The 22,267-nt window shown below is 39.5% G+C and overlaps 1 long non-coding RNA gene across 1 annotated transcript; it reads left to right on the top strand.

The window, feature by feature from the left end:
* Positions 1–4,291: 4,291 nt before the first annotated feature.
* On the top strand, positions 4,292–18,903 carry LOC311436115. The gene is made up of 5 exons (XR_014692608.1): positions 4,292–4,414; positions 4,661–5,670; positions 15,706–15,825; positions 17,136–17,248; positions 17,964–18,903. It is a non-coding gene; the product is annotated as an uncharacterized lncRNA (long non-coding RNA).
* Positions 18,904–22,267: the final 3,364 nt, after the last annotated feature.

Below are 22,267 nucleotides of genomic sequence, written 5' to 3'. Positions count from 1 at the left end.
TGCTGGACAAACACAGAACAAAAATGGTTCTCTCTACTGAAGAATACAAATATCAGGGAAGAGATGGATACAGACAGACCAAGGGCACACAAAGAAACTTGTCTGAAGTGATTTTAATGCTTTCAAGCCATGCAGGCAAAATTAAGGACAAAATAACTGAGGGAGATGAAGTAGGAGGATCACAAAAGTTGGGGGACTCTGGGTTGAGGAAGCTAAGGTGAAGGTCAGTTGGGTTTTGAAGAGCAGTAAGAAGCTGGAGAGAATTTACAAATACAGGTGGGATTTCAGTATTGCTCTCCTTCCTCAGGAAACCAGCCTGGTTTTGAAACATCTCTGCCTCTAGGATCCTTTCCCAACTCCCATTCACTCCTTTATGCAGCCATCTGTAATAGGGCATCCCTGCCCCATCTTCTCCTCCCAGCAAGAGCTGCGTTCTTGCCTCTTTCTTTGTGGCTGTGTTAAGTGGAGGCAGGAACTACAGAAGGAAGCAGGATGGCCATGTCTAACCGTGTAGAGGAAAAGCAGGGTCTGGTTGCTTAGGAAATAGTTGCTGCTCAAACAGGTAAGTCCCCTGCCTCCTCCATCATGGGCAGAATGGCTCCTTGCTGCTGCCATTAGCCTGTTGCCCGAGGGGAACTGCCTACCTTGTCCTTACCCACAGCTGGTCCTGTGTCTGAATTACAATCATGAAGATTGAAATGCATTACATTAATATTTCTAATATAATAATAGTGGTTTGTAATAGCCAGTCACTGGATTCTGTATAGGTCCACACAGTGTACACAGTATAGGGAAAAAGAATTTACACCTTCTGCACAAGATCTGGGCTTGTGGTCACCTGCTCTAGTCACTGGTAGTATGTTCACCCACAGAAATAAGAAACACTCTTTCTGAAGCATCAGGATGAACATGCTGTGTTGTACTTTAATTTACACTATGCATTAGAGGTACTGCATAATCATTCAAATGCCGTTCAGATATCCTGCAAATAAGACTTACCATCACAAGAACTTCACTTGCATGAAGCTATACATCTTATTAGACCTAATAAAAATAAATTTGAATAAACAAGCATTTACATAGGGTGAAAATATACAAATCAATGGAAGAAACAATCTTTTCATCACTGAAATCCTAACTCTGACATGCACTGACATTTATCTATGGTATTTCCTTCAACTGTGCTCATTAAAATTGGACTACAGTTACTTGTAGCCTTGCAAGGTGTTAAAATGGAAAAAAAAAAAAAAAAGAAGTACTTTTGAGAGCAGTTAATTTGGAATTAAATTAGTTTCTTCACAGATCAGAAGAAAAGTACATAGAATCTTATTGAATTAAACCAGCATGCTTTGCTATGTACGAGAGAGCAAAGGACAACAAGACATTACTCCTCACAGAATTGCAAAGCTATACCCCCAATCAAATCCGATGAAGAAAAAAAAGAATATGAAAAAAAAAAAAAATCTGTTCTGATGGCTTGTTTTGGATGGACTGGTATGCCAAAAAGAGTAGTCCTACACTCAGGCCTCATTCAAATTGTCAGGCATTTTTCCACCGACTTCAGTAAGGGTCTTACTTGTCTAAAAGGCTCCACAAGGCACATGGGCTAAGTCTGTTGTAACTTGATGATGCATGAGGAAAAATAGATCATTGGACTAAAAACACTGGTAGTCATTTGAGGAGCAGTCAGAATGACCCTTCCAGGTTCAGTTTGAGAATAATATTGAGAATAATACCAACCTATTGGAATTATTTCCCTACATGTATTTCAAAGGGGTTATTTTTTCCAAGCTGGCAGAAAACGTGAGAGAAATGGGTTGGGAAGAAAATTTATAAAGAAAAATATGAATAAAATGTATTTAAAATCAAAACTGTGCTATAAATGGAGAGGATTGCAGGAAACTTCTGCTTCAGAAATACAGCTGACAATAAAAATAAAACCTAGTTCTAAGCACGGAATATCCGAGGAATAGACAGATGCCAAAAAAAAAATACAGGCTAAAAAGTATAGAATTTTCACATGGGTTGTTAAAGAACAAAGATTAAAATGTACAGTGACCAGAGGGAAGATATGTACTGCTGTTACTAGAAATGCAGAACAGATGGAAGTACATCTTAAATATTCTTTTGAACGTTGAAAAAAACAGGATGGTGCACCCATATCATCTGAGAACAGGTGCTTTCCAGTCCATCAGTAGCTAAGAGGATTCTACACCACAACCAAGAGGAATAAATGCATTTTATTCAGATCTAGACTATTTTATTCATAATTCTAAAATTTTGTCTTGTCAATTTTTATTGATACTAATTTTTAATACATGCTGTAATATCAGTGCGTAGATAGAATATAAAGGTACCAAAATCCTGTGCCAATATTTTAAAAACTCTGCATGGTACACTCTGCAAATACAGTGAATCCATATAAAAACACAGTCTGGTGAAAACTGAGTCAGGTGAATTGCCTTTTGGCGATCAGGACATCTGAGCTGCAGCTGCAAGCAAAAATGGGTTACAGCATACAGCTGTTCAGATAAGCCATCAGAATGACTCCCTCAAAGATGTATAGAAGACTTATCAGCAAAGGAAGACAGAAGACTTGAAGTTTAACTTAAGAGTGACTAGCTAGATAAGGAAAAGTTGGATGTAGCAATGTTCAAAAATCAAAACAAATCAAAATCGGGGAGAGAAGGAGGCTATAGAGTACAAAGGAATCAGAATCTATAGGCAGTAAAAGCAACTTAATAAAATAGGTATGGAGAGACATGATTAGTTACACTTTTAATTTAACAAAAGATTGACAGTTTTGTTTTTTGAATTCAGATAAATCAAAACTGACTGTAAGTCCAATAGTCTCTTTGGTTAACAACATGGAGATAGACAAAAATGCATTTACTTATACTCCTCTGAACTAGGCCCCTGTGTTTTGAGCTGCAAAGAAAATTAATGGCTTAATTTTTACCTTCATCCCTACTGGAGAAAAGCAAGCAAACAAAACAGTGTTAGCCAAGAATTCAGCTGGTTACAAAAGTAGACATGAGTCAGATCTGCATAAAACTCTTCAATCCTCATGTGCTCGTGGAGGCAGAAGGGCTGCTGAGTGAGACCCAGAAGAGCTGGATGGAGAACAAGATAGCTGTTTAACAGTGAGCACAGAACCTAACATGGACTGAAGAGGAGTGGACAAGTGGGATAACCATAAAGCAACATGCTGCAAGTTGAAACAAGTCCATGGCTGATGGTGCTGGACCACTTGGTTCAGTGTACAGACAGAACCAAAATAGAGCATGAGATTCCGAATCAAGGTGGGAGAAAAGGACACAGGTAAATGTATGCATCTGGCCTGACATATATTTTGGCTTTACTCTGATACATCTTCTAAAGAAATGTCACAAAGAACAAGTGATAAATAATGAATAAAGATTCTGCATTGTTTATTTATGGAATATCAAGAGCATCCTGCTAGATGCATTTTCAATTATCATTCATTCTGCAAAGCCCTACTGTGATTGTTTTAACCTTGATTTTAAGAAAGATGTAACAGTAATGTGCAAGCATATTGGTATATCCATGGTTTCAAGGAAAGAATGGTGAAAAGTGTATTTATAAAGCAGTAAAATCATATTAAAAGTGCTACGCAATAAAAATACTTTGTAGGCAGCTGGGAAAAGGGTATTCACAAACCAATAATATCCTATTAAAACTAATGTGCAATAAAAGCCTGCTGTAGAGAATTTGTAACAGTTTTCAGACCAGGGCTCTGGAAATGTGTTTTTGACCTTTCCTAGTATTGCTAGCTTTAATTTGACACTTCAGGTATTACTCAGGAAGCACCCAGAAAACAGCTTGGTTTAAGAATTTTTTTTTTTCCCATTAATCAAAAAAAAACCTTGCAAATGTGGTCCATTAAACAGCTACGCAGCAAGTAAACTTATTCAAAAAAAGTACTCCTGATTCTAACAGAACTTTCCTGAGGAATAACAGACTGAATGTCTGGTTCAAAAAACAGGGGCTTCATATAGCAAACGGTCCTATTTTCACAAATGGTACAGGCCTGTACCCAAACTGCAGTCAGAGTCACATAAGAATAAATAATGATTTGGGATATTTTCTAGCAGCTAAACAAACAACAAACTTGTGAATTGACCCAAAACAATTCTTATTTTTTATCACCCTGTCCTGGTTTCAGTTAGGACAGAGTTAATTTTCCTCCTAGTAGCTGGTAGGGTGCTATGTTTTGGCTTAGGATGAGAAGAGTGCTGATAAAACCCTGATGTTTCAATTGTTGCAGAGCAGTGCTTACACCAAGCCAAGGACTTTTCACCTTCTTGCTCTGTCCTGCCAGCGGCAGTCTGGGAGTGCAGCAAGAGCTGGGAGGGGACAGACCCAGGACAGCTGACCCAAACTGGCCAAAGGGGTATTCCATGCCATCTGGGGTCATGCTGAACAATATATAGGGGTGACTAGCCAGGGTGGGGGAGGCCGGACTGCTTGGGCATAGGCTGGGCATCGGTCAGCGTGTGGTGAGCAATTGCATTGTGCATCAGTTGTTTGTACATATTATTATTATTATTATTATTATTATTATTATTATTATTATTATTATTATTATTATTATTATTATTATCCTGTCTTAATAAACTGTCTTTATCTCAATTCACAGGCTTCACTTTCCTGTGTTCCCCCATCCCAGAGAGGGAGGGGGAGGATGAGTGAACGGCCATGTGGTGTTTAGCTGCTGGCCAGCTTAAACCACAACACACCCAACTGACTTTGCTATTATATTTTCAATTCTTCATTGTTTTAAAGAGACAGTAAATGTAATCTGATGATATAAATATGAAATGAAGAACATTTTTCGTATTTTATTTTCAGAGCTTCAGAATTTCATTTTCTGGTTAAACAATCTGCTGAGCTCAGTGCAAATTTATACAGATAGGAAGGCATGTTTTTAGAGAATCAATTACTTGATTACAATTTGAACCACCTTTGTTACATTTCTGACTCTTTTCTATAGCAGGGATCATCTAAAATCCACTGAAGCTGATCGTAATCTTTGAGTGTCAGTGAGCAAATGTCAAATTCCCCGCTGCTCAGATAATGTTATGCTAAGGCAACTTGATTCAGAAGCCCACAAAAAATGAATTGTAAGCACTGGAAAGTAGAATTAATGTTTGTTAGAACTGCTGTGGCTTTAATTGAGGCTATTCTGCAATTGTAAATAACCCTTTTTCAGGGTAGATGAAAAACAGCGTCCTCAAAAAGATTAGGGTTCTGTGAAGCTCCAGGACTCTATTCAGGATATAAAAACCGGCAAGAAAACAGGAAGAAATGTGGTTCAAGCTGGATTCTGTAGTGACACTGAGGAAGCCGCTGGGCTGGGTACCAGACAAGTGACTTCACGAGGGACCACATTCCACTACCATCTGCCTCTCCTGTGCCCGCTGGCAGGGAATGGAAGGCTGAAGGATGCCCCCCAAGCCCTCTCGGTACAAAACCCATGCAAAAGCTCTCAGTAACTGCAGGATGTGATGGACACTAGTGTAAATGAGAGCAGCATTTGACCACGCGTTACTGCCTTTAAGCAGACCAGAGGACAGACAGACTTCACCTGCCTGACAGATGATGCATCCTATGGAAAGAAATCTAGGCTCTGTGTTCCGCAACCCAAGGGTAAGTCTTTCTGGGGGTCTTCCTGAATCCCAGATAACATTTTTTTTTTTCTCTCTACATAATGAGATTTTTCCGGATTTGTTAGACCAGAGCAAAACTCACCACCACTACTGCAGATGTGTTGTGCTCCTTGTACAGCTGGTCTTATTAGCTCCTGTGGATTATTTACCCTAACATAATGTCTTAGCCCCGAACCAAACCCTGGAAATTCACACATATTCTGTATACCATTATAGGATCCTTCATTTAGTTCTTTATCAGAAACTCATCTCATGTACATTACATACATGAATATGCGGGCCTCATGTTTTAAACATCTGAAAAAGCCAATTAAGCTTGTCCCTGATCCTGTCGTTTCTTTCTTTTATATTAAGGCTTCTTTATAGTTGAGATCCCTATATGGGCTATGTCTCCAACAACAGTAACATGAAAACAAGGAACTGAATTTTATTCCTCTTGCATAATTAGCTTCCAGTATGGAACTTACAAAGACTCCCTTCTTATGTAAAATAAGTAAGAAGGATTAAAAGAGCAAGGGTTGTATTTTACTTTCACTTATCAGCTGTGGCTCACAGTTCTTCAATGAACTGTATTAGCTAATTAAAAAAACACCGAATGTCATGTTGCTCATTCAGGCTCTATGGGAAGCTGTTGTTCTCCTACTGAGGACCCGCATCACAAGAAATGTGCTGTGATGAGTGACAGAAATGGCACGGAAGGATAAATCCAAAATGAGACAAAGGCAGTAGAAAAATATTCTTCCAAAGTGACTCTGCTTATTTTGGTGGAGATTTATATTGAGGTAATGGGATCAAAATGTGGATTGGGGTCTCTTTTCATTTTTTCTGTGAAAGGAAAAAAGAAGTGTAAATTAGAGATGCATACAGCTCTTCACTGCAAAATAAGAATTGAGGAAAAGTTAGAGATAAGTAAATACAGCTCTTGAAAGTCCGAGTACTTATCTTGAGCCTCTCGACTACTAACATTTCTGCCAAGCTTTGTGGAACAGGCTCCGTAGCATAATTTGGGCTCCGGCAGCCCAAAGTAAAGGAGCAAGCAAAAATTCAGTGTTTACATCCTATTTTTTCCTGCAGTTTGTAAACTTAAGAAAAAGCTAGTCATGGACAAAATTCCTATTTACTTCACTTGAAAGAGATTGCCAATGTCTAAGCACATATTTCTTGAGGAAAGAAAATATATTTGGGGTATTGGAGGGGTTGCAGGTTATTATTTGAGCAGGTTGTTAGCATCTGCTTTTACCTGGTTGCTTCTTGAGGAGGTCCTTACCCCTGAAACTACAGGGGATCACTACATGAACGAGCCCTCCATTCAAGGGATTATCACAGCTCAGCCCAACATGCTTCTGTGCTTCATTAAAATTAAGTGCATACTCAAGAACTTCCCTGAACTAATGCATTTTAACAGGCTTTGGCTTAGGACACGTTTCAGAGCTACAAGAAGGGCTGAAAATAAAGTACTGGGATGACATTTGAGTTGTTTTTTTTTTTTTTTTTTTTTTTTTTTTAACTCAATTTGTATTTTTTTTTCCTATTGGAACCAGGGAGTTTATTAGTGTAAAGGGATCATTCTGGCATTTGTGCATTCATCTCTTTATACTGAATCAGAGCATGTCAGCCTTGGTCTTAAATGATAATACTGGTGATTGCAATTTTTTACTATTGAGATGACTTCTAGATTATCATGCTAAAAATTCTTTTCTAAAAAATTGTGAAGTGGGGAGGAAGGAGGAAGTTTTCCATCAGAATACAAAGAGAAATGATTGCTCTTCTCCAGGACTAAAGTATGAACTGAATACATTTAAAAGCAATGTAGTGGTTCAGACCTCTATTTTTCTTAATTATTTCTATTCTCACAAGAAAATCACAATGATTTGATTGAAAATAATAATTAGGAAAGTTGCTGTTGTGTTTCCCATCACAAGAAATTAATCTCCGTTTTCATCAATCAGCAGGAGTGAATCTTACAGAATCACAGAATCACAGAATTTTCTAGGTTGGAAGAGACCTCAAGATCATCGAGTCCAACCTCTGACCTAATGCTAACAGTCCCCACTAAACCATATCCCTAAGCTCTACATCTAAACGTCTTTTAAAGACTTCCAGGGATGGTGACTCCACCACTTCCCTGGGCAGCCTGTTCCAATGTCTAACAACCCTTTCGGTAAAGAAGTTCTTCCTAACATCTAACCTAAACCCCCCCTGGCGCAACTTAAGCCCATTCCCCCTCGTCCTGTCACCAGGCATGTGGGAGAACAGACCAACCCCCACCTCGCTACAGCCTCCTTTGAAGTACCTGTAGAGAGCAATAAGGTCACCCCTGAGCCTCCTTTTTTTCCAGGCTGAACAAGCCCAGCTCCCTCAGCCGCTCCTCGTAGGACTTGTTCTCCAGGCCCCTCACCAGCTTCGTCGCCCTTCTCTGGACCTGCTCAAGCACCTCGATGTCCTTCTTGTAGCGAGGGGCCCAAAACTGAACACAGTACTCGAGGTGCGGCCTCACCAGAGCTGAGTACAGGGGGACGATCACCTCCCTAGCCCTGCTGGTCACACTGTTTCTTATGCAAGCCAGGATGCTGTTGGCCTTCTTGGCCACCTGAGCACACTGCTGGCTCATATTCAGCCGACTATCAACCATCACTCCCAGGTCCTTCTCTGCCTGGCAGCTCTCCAACCATTCCTCTCCCAGCCTGTAGCTCTGCTTGGGGTTATTCCATCCCAGGTGGAGGACCCGGCACTTGGCCTTGTTGAACTTCATACAGCTGACCTCAGCCCATCGGTGCAGCCTATCCAGATCCTCCTGCAGAGCCTTCCTACCCTCAAGCAGATCGACACACGCACCTAACTTGGTGTCATCTGCAAACTTACTGAGGGTGCACTCGATGCCCTCATCCAGATCATTCATGAAGATATTAAAGAGGACCGGCCCCAGCACCAAGCCCTGGGGAACGTCAATAGTGACTGGCCTCCAACTGGATTTGACTCCATTCACCACGACTCTGGGCTCGGCTATCCAGCCATTTTTAACCCAAAGAAATGAACGCCAGTCCAAACCATGAGCAGCCAGTTTCTTGAGGAGAATGCTGTGGGAAACGGTGTCAAAAGCCTTGCTGAAGTCAAGGTAGACCACATCCACAGCCTTTCACTCATCCACCAAGTGCATCACTTTGTCATAGAAGGAGATCAAGTTCGTCAAGCAGGACCTGCCTTTCATAAACCCATGCTGACTGGGCCTGATCGCCTGCTTGCCCTGCAAGTGCTGCGTGATGACTCTCAAGAGAATCTGCTCCATGAGCTTCCCTGGCACTGAGGTCAAACTGACAGGCCTGTAGTTTCCTGGGTCTGCCCTCCGGCCCTTCTTGTAGATGGGTGTCACGTTTGCTAGCTGCCAGTCTACTGGGACCTCCCCCAATAGCCAGGACTGCTGATAAATGATGGTAAGTGGCTTGGCCAGCTCCTCTGCCAGTTCCCTCAGTACCCTTGGGTGGATCCCATCCGGCCCCATCGACTTGTGCACATCCAAGTGCCATACCAGGTCACCAAACAGTTCTTCATGGATAGTGAGGGCCACATCCTGCTCCCCATCCCCTTCCACCAGCTCAGGGTACTGGGTATCCAGAGAACAACTGGTATTGCCGCTAAAGACTGAGGCGAAGAAGGCATTAAGCACCTCCGCTTTTTCCTCATCTCTTGTAACTAAGTTTCCCCCCGCATCCAGTAAAGGATGGAGATTCTCCTTAGTCCTCCTTTTTGTGTTGATGTATTTATAAAAACATTTTTTGTTATCTTTAACGGCAGTAGCCAGATTGAGTTCCAGATGAGCTTTGGCCTTCCTAATTTTGTCCCTGCACAGCCTCACAACATCCTTATAGTCCTCCCTAGTGGCCTGCCCACTTTTCCAAAGATTATAAACCCTCTTTTTTCTCCTAAGCTCAAGCCACAATTCTCTGTTGAGCCAGGCTGGTCTTCTTCCCCGCCAGCTCATCTTTGGGCACGTGGGGACAGACCATTCCTGCGCCATTAAGATTTCCCTCTTGAAGAGCGCCCAGCCTTCCTGGACTCCTCTGCCCTTCAGAACCACCTCCCAAGGGACTCTACCAACCATGCAGCATCTTACCCATGCAGCATCTTAGAATAAGGGCTTCCCCACACCACAGAGGTAAAATGTCAGTTTATTTCTTATCCAAGGGTTTGCACCACTCCTCCAAGCAGGAAATGACCATCTCTGGGACAGGATGTATCCCCAAACTGCCCCGTTGTTTATCCATATCATATTGTTACTACTGTCTAATTTGTTGACTAGCTTCACCTCAGGGTCTCTTTAATCATTACTATTTCCCAATTTTCTCTTGCTCATTGAATGTGTGCTCTCAGGATTATTTTCCTCAGGAGACATCTGCCTGCATTTTTTCCAGCTTGATTCTCATTTTGCATTTCCAGCACATATATATTTCTCACTAGGCACTTTTTTGTTCTATTACGTCTCTATTCCCATAGACGTAATCTCTCACCTCAGTATCACCTGCAAATTTTATTAACAGTCTCTTTCCCCATCATGTCTGGTTCATAAATTTGAAAAGATTACAGCTGAAAAACAGTATAATTCAATATGTGAAGTCTGGGAAATGTGAACTAGTCCATGCTTGTACCTGGTACATAAAATATGATCATTTCTCCCTAGTGAGGCTCAGGCCCATGTGTCTTTATGGTAATGGGAAGCCTAAGGCGGGTGTATTCTCTTGTTCTCTGCATGTAATAACACTAGCTGATGTTGTTCATGTTCCTCCCTTTCATTTTGTCATTGCTTTTTGTTGACAGATGCCATTGAAACTGTTCACTATTTTGAACCACACTTTCTGTTTTATAATCTATGTTAGGGAACTGTAGTGAAGGAAACCTCCCTCAGGGACCATCATACACTTTTCAAAGTTTTTTTTTTTCTTTTCTTTGAAAATCATTAAATTGCTACAAATCAGAAACTGGGTTTACAGTGCTTTCCCTTCACTGTCTAATATACTTCCTCATGGTTGCTATCACAATCCTTTCACTGTAAGCACACTGTTATTTCCTCAACAATTCCTACTTTGAAGACTGACGTACAAATATTGCAGGAAAACACATTTACAATAACATCAGAAAAATAAAAAAGGACCAAGATTTTGCATTTGGACTACTTTTCCTTAACCATGGATATGAAACAGGCCACACCATAATTATGTATTTTGTACCTTGGTGACCTTTGCTGCATACCAATATAATCCCAGCCTTCCTGACATTGCCTGACCCATGTGAATTTTTTTTCCATTATGAGATGATTACAAACAGTGCTTTTCCTATGTTCTTATTGCAAATATTCATATCAAATAATAGCACAGAATAATCATTACAATTTGTGCAAGGAGAATCCACAGGCATTATTTTTCTCTTTATTGAAGAAGAAAATTATAATGTTGGGCAAGCTGTTCTTTATGTAAATGCTTTCATTTGTCATCATCAATACAATGTCCCAGTTATTTAAAGGTATGTGAGTATGCCATGAAAAACATAGTCAATCCATACTTCAGAGACTGACAGGGTTTATTTTTAAATTTATAAACAATGCAGTGAAGTTGCTGCAAAGTAAACACCCTAAAAGGAGGAAGGAATAAATAAGGTCTTAGCAGAGGTACAGCTGGGACTGTGTGGAGATGCTTATCGGGGGCCTGAGGAAAGAGTGTATCTTTTGCCAGGCAATGGACACAACATGGGGATACAGGGAGGAGGCTGTGGGTCTGTATCTTACCTACTCTCCAGCAAATCGAATGTTGGAGCATTTACACCTGGGCAGCATGCCTGTTGTTTGACATGAGATGTAAGGACAGCATGTATGCTTGGTCAAAGGAAGGATGAAAGTGTTGTGGTTTAAGTTGGCCAGCAGCTAAACACCACATGGCCGTTCACTCACCCTCCCCCTCCCTCTCTGGGATGGGGGAAACAGGAAAGTGAAGCCTGTGAGTTGAGATAAAGACAGTTTATTAAGACAGAAAAATAATAACAACAACAACAACAATAATAGTACTACTACTAATAATGTGTACAAAACAAGTGATGCACAATGCAATTGCTCACCACCCGCTGACCGATGCCCAGCCTATCCTTGAGCAGTTGTCCCCCCCCCAGCTAGCCACCCCTATATATTGTTTAGCATGACCCCAGATGGCATGGAATACCCCTTTGGCCAGTTTGGGTCAGCTGTCCTGGGTCTGTCCCCTCCCAGCTCTTGCTGCACTCCCAGACTGCCGCTGGCAGGACAGAGCAAGAAGGTGAAAAGTCCTTGGCTTGGTGTAAGCACTGCTCTGCAACAATTGAAACATCAGGGTTTTATCAGCACTCTTCTCATCCTAAGCCAAAACATAGCACCCTACCAGCTACTAGGAGGAAAATTAACTCTATCCTAACTGAAACTAGGTCATCACGAAGTCCTCACTAACTTGCATGATCATGGATTATGACACGACCACCTTCATGAATACCTTGTATTTGAGGTATCAGTTGCCCAGCACTGGCTTTAAAATACCTGGACTGTTGACTGTATGGTATCTTCATGTATGTCAGGAAAAATGAACAAATAAATAAATAAACTATTTATGTAGACACAGATAATATCAACCTCAGCACTATCCAAATACCATGCTCCTTAAGTAGTATACTGGGAGAAATGTTTCCCTCTTGGGATCTCAAGATAGACAAGAAATACCCAGAAGAAGAGCACTTTTTCTACGTGTGCAGCAACAGAAAACTGGGTGCTACAGAAAGAACAGTGGAAACCTGAGAAATATGGACAGTATCAAAACAGAGTGTTCAGATGGGTGACACAGAAAGGTGGCCTTATAATATGATATTGTCTCCCTGTTACAGACTTTAAAAATAACAGAGCAAGTTAAAGTCTACCTGCTGCTTTGTAGACAAACAGCACCCTATGGTAACTGGTTACATTCGTTTATTCCAAGGAATAAGAGTGCTGATACATGATACTCTAAAGCTGTATGAGGCAGAAAAAAAAAAAAAAAAAAAAAAGCAAAACAAAAGCAGCATTACAGTAATTAAGCTCTGTAGTCATAAGGATGGATTACTTTTGTAAGGTCAGTACAGATAAATAAAGAGAATAGTTCAGAAATATTGTGTGACTCTTGGAAAAACAGTCTTAGACTCTTTCAGATACGGCTTTCTATAGAAAAGGCATGGTTAGGAATCACTAACTTTGCCAGAAAGCTGGCTAAGTACTTTTCAAAGTGCTTTCTGGATAAAAGAGGATAAAGAAAGCAAAAAGAGTCTCTGAACCAACTGCTACCCTGTATCAAAACTCTGCCTTCATAGAAGCAGAGAATAAACCACCTTTGGGGCTTCAGAAAACATATTAGGTCTAGTACCAGCTGCTAGCAACATCAGATATTTTCCAATGGGAAAGCCTGTTCCGTTGTGCCACTGGCTATGACAAGCAGAAGTTAATGGCGTCTCACTTTGTGTACAAGGTTATGAACTTGGCACATACACGTTAGGCTGAAAACTTAATTTCTATCATTCTCCTTTAACCAAACTTCTAAAAAAGGTTTTACTAGTCACAAATAGAGAATTGATTCTACTGAAATAGAATTCTAAGGTAGAAGAAGTATTTTGTACACCCAATAAACATCTAAATGCTGTAAGAAGAAAAAAATGCATAGGTATGATAAATAAGTGTTACCCAGAAGAGATGGTGGAAGTCAAGATGGGCTCCTCTGCACAGGCTCTGCTGTAACTCCTGGGAGAGTCTTGTAGTCTGTCTTCATATGACAGATGTGAAAACCTGAAGTCAACTTGTAAGCTTCTGATGCAATTAATGGGCCACTTTATTCTGCTTTACATGATACGGAATAATGTGTCTCTATGTATTGAATTGGAAGCACGACCATAAAGTTTAGAGAGGGTATTTCATAATCTGAAGCTTCTTTATTGCAACAGATTTATTGGTTTACAGCCATGGTTTTATACTCACTATTATTCACTTCTGTTCTATACAACCTTATTCTTCTGCAGTACCAAGGACTCTTAATCTTTCTATTGATAGAGTTAAGTGAGAAATCTCTTATCTAATGAAGGTAAGTAGGAACCCAATTATCCATTACTTTCCTCTATGAGTGGGTAATAGGATAACAGTAGAGCTGTCTGAAATTTCTAGATAACACTTTTATAGGACTTTCCATACTCAAAGGAAAAAAAAAAAAAGAAGTCCTCTTACCATCTCTGTAAGAAAAGAAAATATCACTACTTCCACTTAACAAAAAGAAAAACTGAGGCTGAGAGATCAAACCTCTCCAAAACCAGATTCTTAAAATTTATGATTAAGTTCAGAATTAGCTGCCCTAAAGAGTGACCTAATTATCAAATTTCAACATTTTCTAAATCAGGCTTTCGTTTAGGCCTCGCTATCTGATGCTTTCAGTTTGTATTTGATCATTTAGTTCTGATGGTTGGTATGGTGTTTTTACATTACCACTGAATTAGCATCTTGAGCAAATAGTCATATTTCCAAATTCATAATTGGTTTTCAGCAATTTAGACAAATGTTTATATATTATATTTGCCAGTTGTGTGCACATTTGGCTTACTAAACTCATTTAGTACATAGGATAAAGAGCAGACAGAAAAGGATGTAAACACACAAAGAGAGAATTTGTAACCCCCAAATAAGATATCTCTGCAGTGCAATTCCGTATTTATATCCAGTACTGGACTTCAGATCATGTGTTCATATTACTAACGACTCACCGTAAACAACTGTCAAAATTTACATGTGTGAGTTTACTAAAAATCTTCTGTATTTGTGTATTTCTTTATTTTCCTGTTCCTGGTCTCTCCCACAGTCATAAGGTTCAGGGGTTATCAATCATCATAGCTCTAACAATTTCAATATTGCTATGATGATTTGTTCTGCAGCTTGCAAGCATAACAGTAATATTAATGTGAACCTTATGAATTTTCTTCATTTTGTTAATTGTGTTAGGCTTGGATTTACACTATTGGTTTATATTTCAACAATAAATTCATTTCAGTTTAAACATCATAAGCAAATTAGCACTAATTCTATTTTATGAAAGGAATAGCTTTAACACCCTTTCAAATCCAGACTTAATTTGCTTTTGATATATTAAACAAGCATCTTGCTCACATTTTAATTTATATTGTGCTAGAATTGTATTAAATACAACAGAGAAAATGGTCTCTTCATTGTGAAATGTTATAATGGCATGTGCCTTTATTTGTTAAAAAAAAAAAAAAAAAAAAAAAGTCAATCACAAAGCATTACTTCTACATATTAAGGCTACCCTGACAGTTTGATAGCCTGATCAAAATCTCATGGAAATCAAGAGAGGGATTTCTTGGACAAGGAAGCAAACCAAAATTCAAAAGCTGACTGCAACTACGTCAGGTAAAATAACAGACAGTCCCCTTGCTACCAATGCTAATTTCCATGTAATTTTGACAAGTTTGGTTTCCACATTTGGTTACTGCCTCTGCATTCTTATTTCACCTTTATGTTTCTAAGAACAAATTTCTGATAGCTGAACTGAGTTTCTCGTGAAACTCACCACATATCTCTTGTTTTCTGGCAAACAGGGTCCCTAGCCCTCCCACCATCCCTTTTTATCTTGAGGCCAATAATCCTTTTGACTACACTCTCCTCTTTCCACTGGTCCTCCACTGAAACTAGTGCCATTCCCTATTCACTGCCATAGCAGCCTATTTTTTAAGGAAATTTTCAATCTCCTGTGTGACAAAGCCCTAGAGAAGACTAAGTGGTTTATAGGATGATACTCACTTGGATTACAGTCTTGCTCTCAGTTTCAAAACAAAATAAAACAAAACAAAAAACCTGAACTGGCTTTTAGGAATATATTGGTATCTGTGATGTTTATCCTGGAAAGAGATTCCAATAGCTACTGCTACAGTTAGGTCATTGTCCTGAATTATGTCCTGCAATAAAGCTTTATTTTTTTTCCAGGTGCAATTTATTACTCTCCCCCTTCCTTCACCAGAAATTACAAATAAAACCAGAATTTGTTCATGACTTCTTGCTGCACCATCCTGGACTAGAGTAGAGGACTGCTTCCCAGCCACTGAGGTAGGACATCTGCCAACAGCAGATGATGCATGGCACAGTGTAAAGTCTGTGGCAATGGGCTCTCGTGGGCCTTTTAGTCAGTGCTGTTAGCCAGTGGCAATGGTCTAAGCTGGGGAAGTTGGTTGTCTGGAGGTACTGGAGGAGAAAAAGTGGTGACAGTCAGGCTTGCTTCAAAGGATTATGTAGCCCTAAGCCACAGAAATGATGCAGCTGAACTAATTATAGGAATACTGTACATATAGATATATGTATTTGGTACGTGGAGAGTGATGGGACAGGGATATAATTTTCCATCTAGTTCAGACAAGGCAATTGGGTCAAAGTCACTGTTACCCATCTGTCTCTACTTTCCTTATCTCCTATAGTCCTTCTGCCGAATCTGCCCTGAGTTTCAATCATTACAAATAACCTAGAAATCAAGAAGGAGAATGCAAGCTCCAAATAATCTCAACAGGGGAGGATGGCATGAGGAAAACTGGATAGATGTTGTTGAGGAGTAACAGCCATTACACAGCACAGTGGCTGGCAGAATGAACCATTAGACAGCCCATGTCTTGCCTTTGGATAAGGAATTGGTGTCTAGTAATTACCCGAGTAATTGCCTAGCTGCTTATCTGCAGGGTACGACTTTTCCTTTACATTGCTGAAGCAAAATGTCAGCTGAGATTGGCAACAAGAATGCTAATTGCAGTTAGCATTTCATGTGAGCTGCAGAAAATATGACTCTTGAGATAACACAAATTTCATCTCCCTCATCTTTCCATGCCTAGTAGTTAGGAAGCTGTGTCCATCCCCTTCTAATGCCAGTAAACATCTTGTTCCCCTCAGAATTCTTTCAGGGAGGAGCAATTCCCAAATGCAACACAAGACTGTCCACTCCAAGTAGCTGAAAAATTACTTTTATCAATCAAAAATAGTAAAATTACTTCCCAGAGGTAATTAAACCTGTTGGAGTTGGAACTTTTGGAACTGACAGAGCTAACAACCAAACTGAGCTCTGATGACTACTGTGGCAGAGAGGGGGCTTTGCTTGTGCATAGAGCATTTTAATGACAATAACTGTTAATGCCCTGTTGTTGTAACATAAAAGGTCTTGGATTTTAGAAAGACAGCAAAGCACAAGATGAAATGTGCAGAAATAAAACAAATGGTCTATGAGAATCATCTGTTGTCTGTGAGTAAATGGTTGGCAGCAATTCAGCTTGCTTACAATCTTGACAAGCATCTCTCTCCCTGATAGAGAAGCTAACATGCCTCAGCACTAGCTGCAGAAGTAGCCCAAAGTGATTAAATCTCACTCTTTCTTTCAGAAAATTGCCTGTGATGCCTTGTCTCACAACTACATTATGTCTCATTAGAAGTTCTCTCTCCTGTATTGATTGGACTTCAGTAAAAAAGTCCCACGGAGCATCTGCTGTTTAAGGTTTGCTATCAATATGCTGCAGATAACAGGAGTATGTTATATATATATTATTGAAAACTTGAACATTTCTAATCATGTCTTAGGAACATTTGCTCTGTAAGTGGAAACATCTTTGCTTCTGTTTGCATTTTTTCTTTACTGGAACCAGAGATGCTGGGAGTTCCTTTTTGTTACTTTGGTCTTGAAGGTGGAGAAACTTTCTTAATTCAGTGGAGGTAAATTCCTCCAACCTAAGACAGCCACCACAACAACTTCTAGAAGATGAAGAAATCCCCAATGTTTTTAGGACAACATTACAATAAAGGGCAATTCATTGTGAAAATGTTATTGTGCATCAAGTCACCAAAGGACAGTTATTGTAGGCAGGTATCCATCATTCTTCAAACAAAGTGACTGATACCTGGGCTGAAAGAATTAACTTATCTCCTGAGAATGGTTAAGAGAAAAAAGTATTTTCTTCAGTGAAGCACAACCAAACTTCTAAAAGTGAATAAACAGACAACTTTAAAGTACAAACCACTTGGAAAGAAATTTATAAACAGTAAAATAGCCATTTTGATTTATTTTCGTATTTTCAGATGATAAATAATTACTGAGCAATTGCAATATATATGGAATGATATCCTGAGGATTTTGCTCTGATACTGTTTCTGCTACTCTTAGAGACAGAACTTTAATTTTCATCAAAGCTTTCTTTGCCTTTTTTCTTTTGCAGCTTTTAATCTGAAGTTGTCTAAGCTATCTCACAGTGCTGGCTGAAAATGAGATCCCACCTTTCAGAAAGCCCTCCAGACAGACTGAGAACCTGACTCTGGAGGCTCCTTTGCACCAGACTGGATGAGACTGGTCCTGTAGAGGAGGATGAATTCCCATCGGACATGGGCTAACAAACTCACCACCTCCAACTGCCACAACACAATGGTGAAGCATGAAGGATGCTCCTGATACATTAGAAGGGATTTGGGAATTCAGGCTGTTCCTTAAAGCCCTTGGCAATACCACTGCTGCCTTGTGGTGTCTGCAGGCAAATGAGCTGCCTCAAGGGAACCAAAGCCAGCTGTGGTGCCATAGGCATGTTGTAAAGGAGCAGAACAGCCTTGAGCTGGGCCTCACATATGGCAATGAAACATTTTCTGTTTCATATAATATCCAAATATACTGAAGAAGATTAGGCATTTGGGGTGTGACACTGATTTATTTTTTATAGTTTTCTGGGATTTTTTTAAACAAAACACTACTGCAAACAACAGACATGACTGACTGTGTTTCTCTCATATGTTCCCATGTCACATTTTAATAATATTTTTTCAAAATTCTATTAAACCAGAAAGGCACAAACATGTGAGGAAGGGACTTTAACTCCTTCCATTATCACCATCCATTCCTGAACTATGTATGCAGTGTTCTTGTTGATACCAGTATGCACTCTCCCCTCACGCCAGTTAAATCAAGCCGTATCTTTTGTTAAGGTCTGTAATGTTCTTCTAGAATACACTACCTGGCAGTTGTGAGGAACTACTGTAAATTGGAATTATACAAATGAATTTCAGAGCAGCCTCCTCTGTTAATAACAAGCTTCCATTTCAGATATTGGATGTTTTTAGTAATAAGATCTGTACTTGATTATTACAGTACATTATTAAACGTAAATGTGATTTGTTGTTTTCTATTTTCTAGACTATGAAGTACTTTGGATGGTAGAAAGAGGGTAGATACATACAGCCGTCTTCCTCCCTTAGAAGAGATGAAATCCTAAGGCTTAACATTTATCCCTAGCAGAGCCACCTGCAGAAAATACCACAGAGCAGCATGTTTTGCAAACCAGTGAGTGCTGCACCAGCAACATATATTCATCCTTGACAAATTGCAGTTTATCCACAAAGACCAGAAACCCTCAGGTGAAATATGCTACAAATGTTTGTAGCAATGAATTCAATTGGATTGGACTTATTCGCAGAGAAGTCCGTTAACAGTATGTTATGACTTAATCAAAAGGAAGCAATCAAAAGTAATTGAAAGGATGAAATCAAAAGGAAGCCTAGAAATCTGGGAGGAGAATGAGGGATGGGGTGAAACCTATTTGTTCTCCTATTTACAGGCAGAAGGTGCTAAACAACATCATTAGTGTACCTATCCAGTATACTCATTCATATACAACTCTTCTTAACACTGTTGATTTGAATTACAGTGGCTTCTACAGACCCATCATGAAAAATTTATCCCAAGTCCTAGACAAGCACAAAAGGAGAAACAGTCCTGCCCCTGAGGATTAATAACCTGATGAGATGAATGACAAGGCAGAAGGGAACTGTGTCTTACCCGAGTCTGGCACAGGCAAATAGCAAAACCTCAGCTAAAACTTCCCGTTCTGCAGTCTTACCAGAGCACCATACCCGGGAGCAATTTGTAGTGCACTCTACAGAATATTAATGATTTGCTCTTCTATAATACATTTGTTGGAGAAAGCAAGTGCCCCCCAGTACTCCAGCAGGAGTCCCCAGTACTCCTCAGGCAAGCCTCCTCTCGGGGTACCAGTTCTCCTCCTAGGTCCAGCCAGGAACAGGATTTGATCTTTCTTACACAAAGTAAAATGGAACAGACAAAAATGGAAGAAAGGAAAGACAGAAAGGGAATAAAATCCTTTGTGGAACTTTTCAAAGCTAATACTTGTCTGGGAATTAAAAACAAAGAATGAAATAAAAAATGAGTGGTGAAAGTGCAACATCTTTGCTGATTTCCATTTCAATGGATGGATTTACAATCCTCATCTGAGTTCATGACTGGTCTCTCTAACACAGAGTGGCTGCACTGTGAAGGGGGAAGCTGATGATGCTTTGGAACAGAAATTCTGTAGGTGAACAAGAAAAAAAATAGCCTCCTGGTTTGCTATCAACAATGCTTTCATAAAGAGACAAAACCAAACAAACAAACAACAGTGTGCAACATCAAAAGAGAAATATTTAAACTTTGATTGATTGGTATATATAAAACCATATTTTCTACCATGTCCCCCCCCATTACTTTAGTTTTCTTTTCTTTGCTCTTATTTCTGTTCTTTTCATGTGTGTAACACTGTCAGCATAAGAACGACAGCTGCCATGTGCAGTCTATTAAATTTCCTAGTAATTTCTACAGCATATGCACAGAAATTGTAACTACAGTGCGATGACACTGTTGTCTGATGTGCAGTGACACAGTAAATTGTGAATCCAACACGATGAAGTCCATTTAGGGTCATAGATGTTACCATGCAGACCTGTATCAGAGTATTTTGGTTTGCATTTTCATATAGCTTCCCTTTTTCTGACCGCATTATTTTACTTTCTATTTTCAGAGTTAGCTAATAGCATATATCTTTTTGCATGAATGGCTCTGCACCTAACTTCTTCATGCAGAGAAAGTTCCCATACGACCAGTATGGATGTTGTGAATGCTCAAGGTTAAATGGGACTCGAGGGGAAACTTCAAGAAAAAGTGCATGTAAATCCTTAAATGTTCCCGACTACACAGAAACCATATCCACCTGAACTAGTCCTGAGGGCCACGAATAGGTGAGGGCTGACACAATTGTAAAAAATCACCGTCTTCATTCTTCCCCAAGCACCTGCTTATGAATTTTCTCTGATGGAACACAAGGAAGTTTGTGGGCAGTCGTCACGTAGTGGAATAGCTACCCTGTGTTTTATACTATTTTTGATCTGCACTTGGTATCAGCTGGCATTTCCCAGAAGAAGCTATTTGGTGTATACTACATCAAAGATTATCCAGGACAGGCACCTCAAGTGAGAAGCTCTGCACTATAAATTAAGCCCTATGCTTACCTCCCATTATCGTGTCTGTAAGGACAAGTCCTGATAAAATTCCTAACACCGCCACAGAATAAATCAAAGCTGAACAGGAATCACACATTTCACAGAGCCTAAATACCATGTAAGGCCTCCAGTGGTGCTACAGGATAAACGGCAGCTGTTGGAAACAACAGATGAAAGTGGCTATGTAACATCCCTGAAAAGCTGACTTGTTGATACAGCCATTTTAAACCAATTTTAGCAGTTACTTTTCCAACTTCTACTAATGTAAATGGAACTGCACTGTAACAGCTAAAGACTGATTATGTATTAGACATACACCTCCACTGATGCTTCAGGGGAAGTCCCTAGTTTTCACGTGGTTTCACCTATCAAATCATTTGTTGGACCAAGATATTAATTCTCCATTCTGGCTGCTGCTAATAACAGGGTAGTAAGTTTCAAATACTAGTCTATGTTCATATGTCAACTTTACATTTCTATCTGGTAATCCATTTTTTTTTTTTTTTACACTGCCACATAGCTGAAGGCCAAGGTTGCTAAACTAATGTATGGCTACACATGCATTGTCATTTGCTCCACAGCTAAGCAGTTCCAAGATGACATTAGTGGGGTGTGGAAAAAAAAAGAGAATTGCACTTTTTTACTGTAAAGGAATAATAGCATGCCCGATTTTATACAACCATCATCATTATTTATCATGTATGCATAATCAAGGAAGTATACATTCATTTACAGACAAGAAAAAAAGGAGTTTGTACTGCAAAATTTTAAAAGATGTACTCCCAAACATCTACTTTAATTTCTCTGTATATATCTTGCTTAGAAGTGCTGGAATCTCTCTGTTAAAAGGCTGGTGCACAAGCATAATGTACTTAATAGGGATTTCACTAGCATGACACACACAAATAACATAGAGAGTTTGATTTTAATTTATGTGTAAAGAAACAGGAAGTCTCTGGCAAAAAGTCATTAGGTATTTTCGTTGGATTTGTATTTTAATGTATTTTATTTCAAAGTAAGATCATACTTCAATGGGAATGAAATAAGACATGAAAACAGATTTTTCAAATAAACTGGAATTAAAAGGCAAGAGTATTCATATCACATTGGAAGATCAAGATTACTTTAGCTTCAGACTGCAAAATACCTGAATCAATCAGTTATCCTATCGAGCAGGATAAATTAAATTTGTCTGAAAGAAACATGC

This window comes from Aythya ferina, assembly GCF_964211825.1.
Source record: "Aythya ferina genome assembly, chromosome: 4".
Classification (NCBI taxonomy): Eukaryota; Metazoa; Chordata; class Aves; order Anseriformes; family Anatidae; genus Aythya; species Aythya ferina.
Note: the sequence above shows the minus strand (reverse complement) of the source record. Positions and strands in the feature narration are given on the sequence as shown.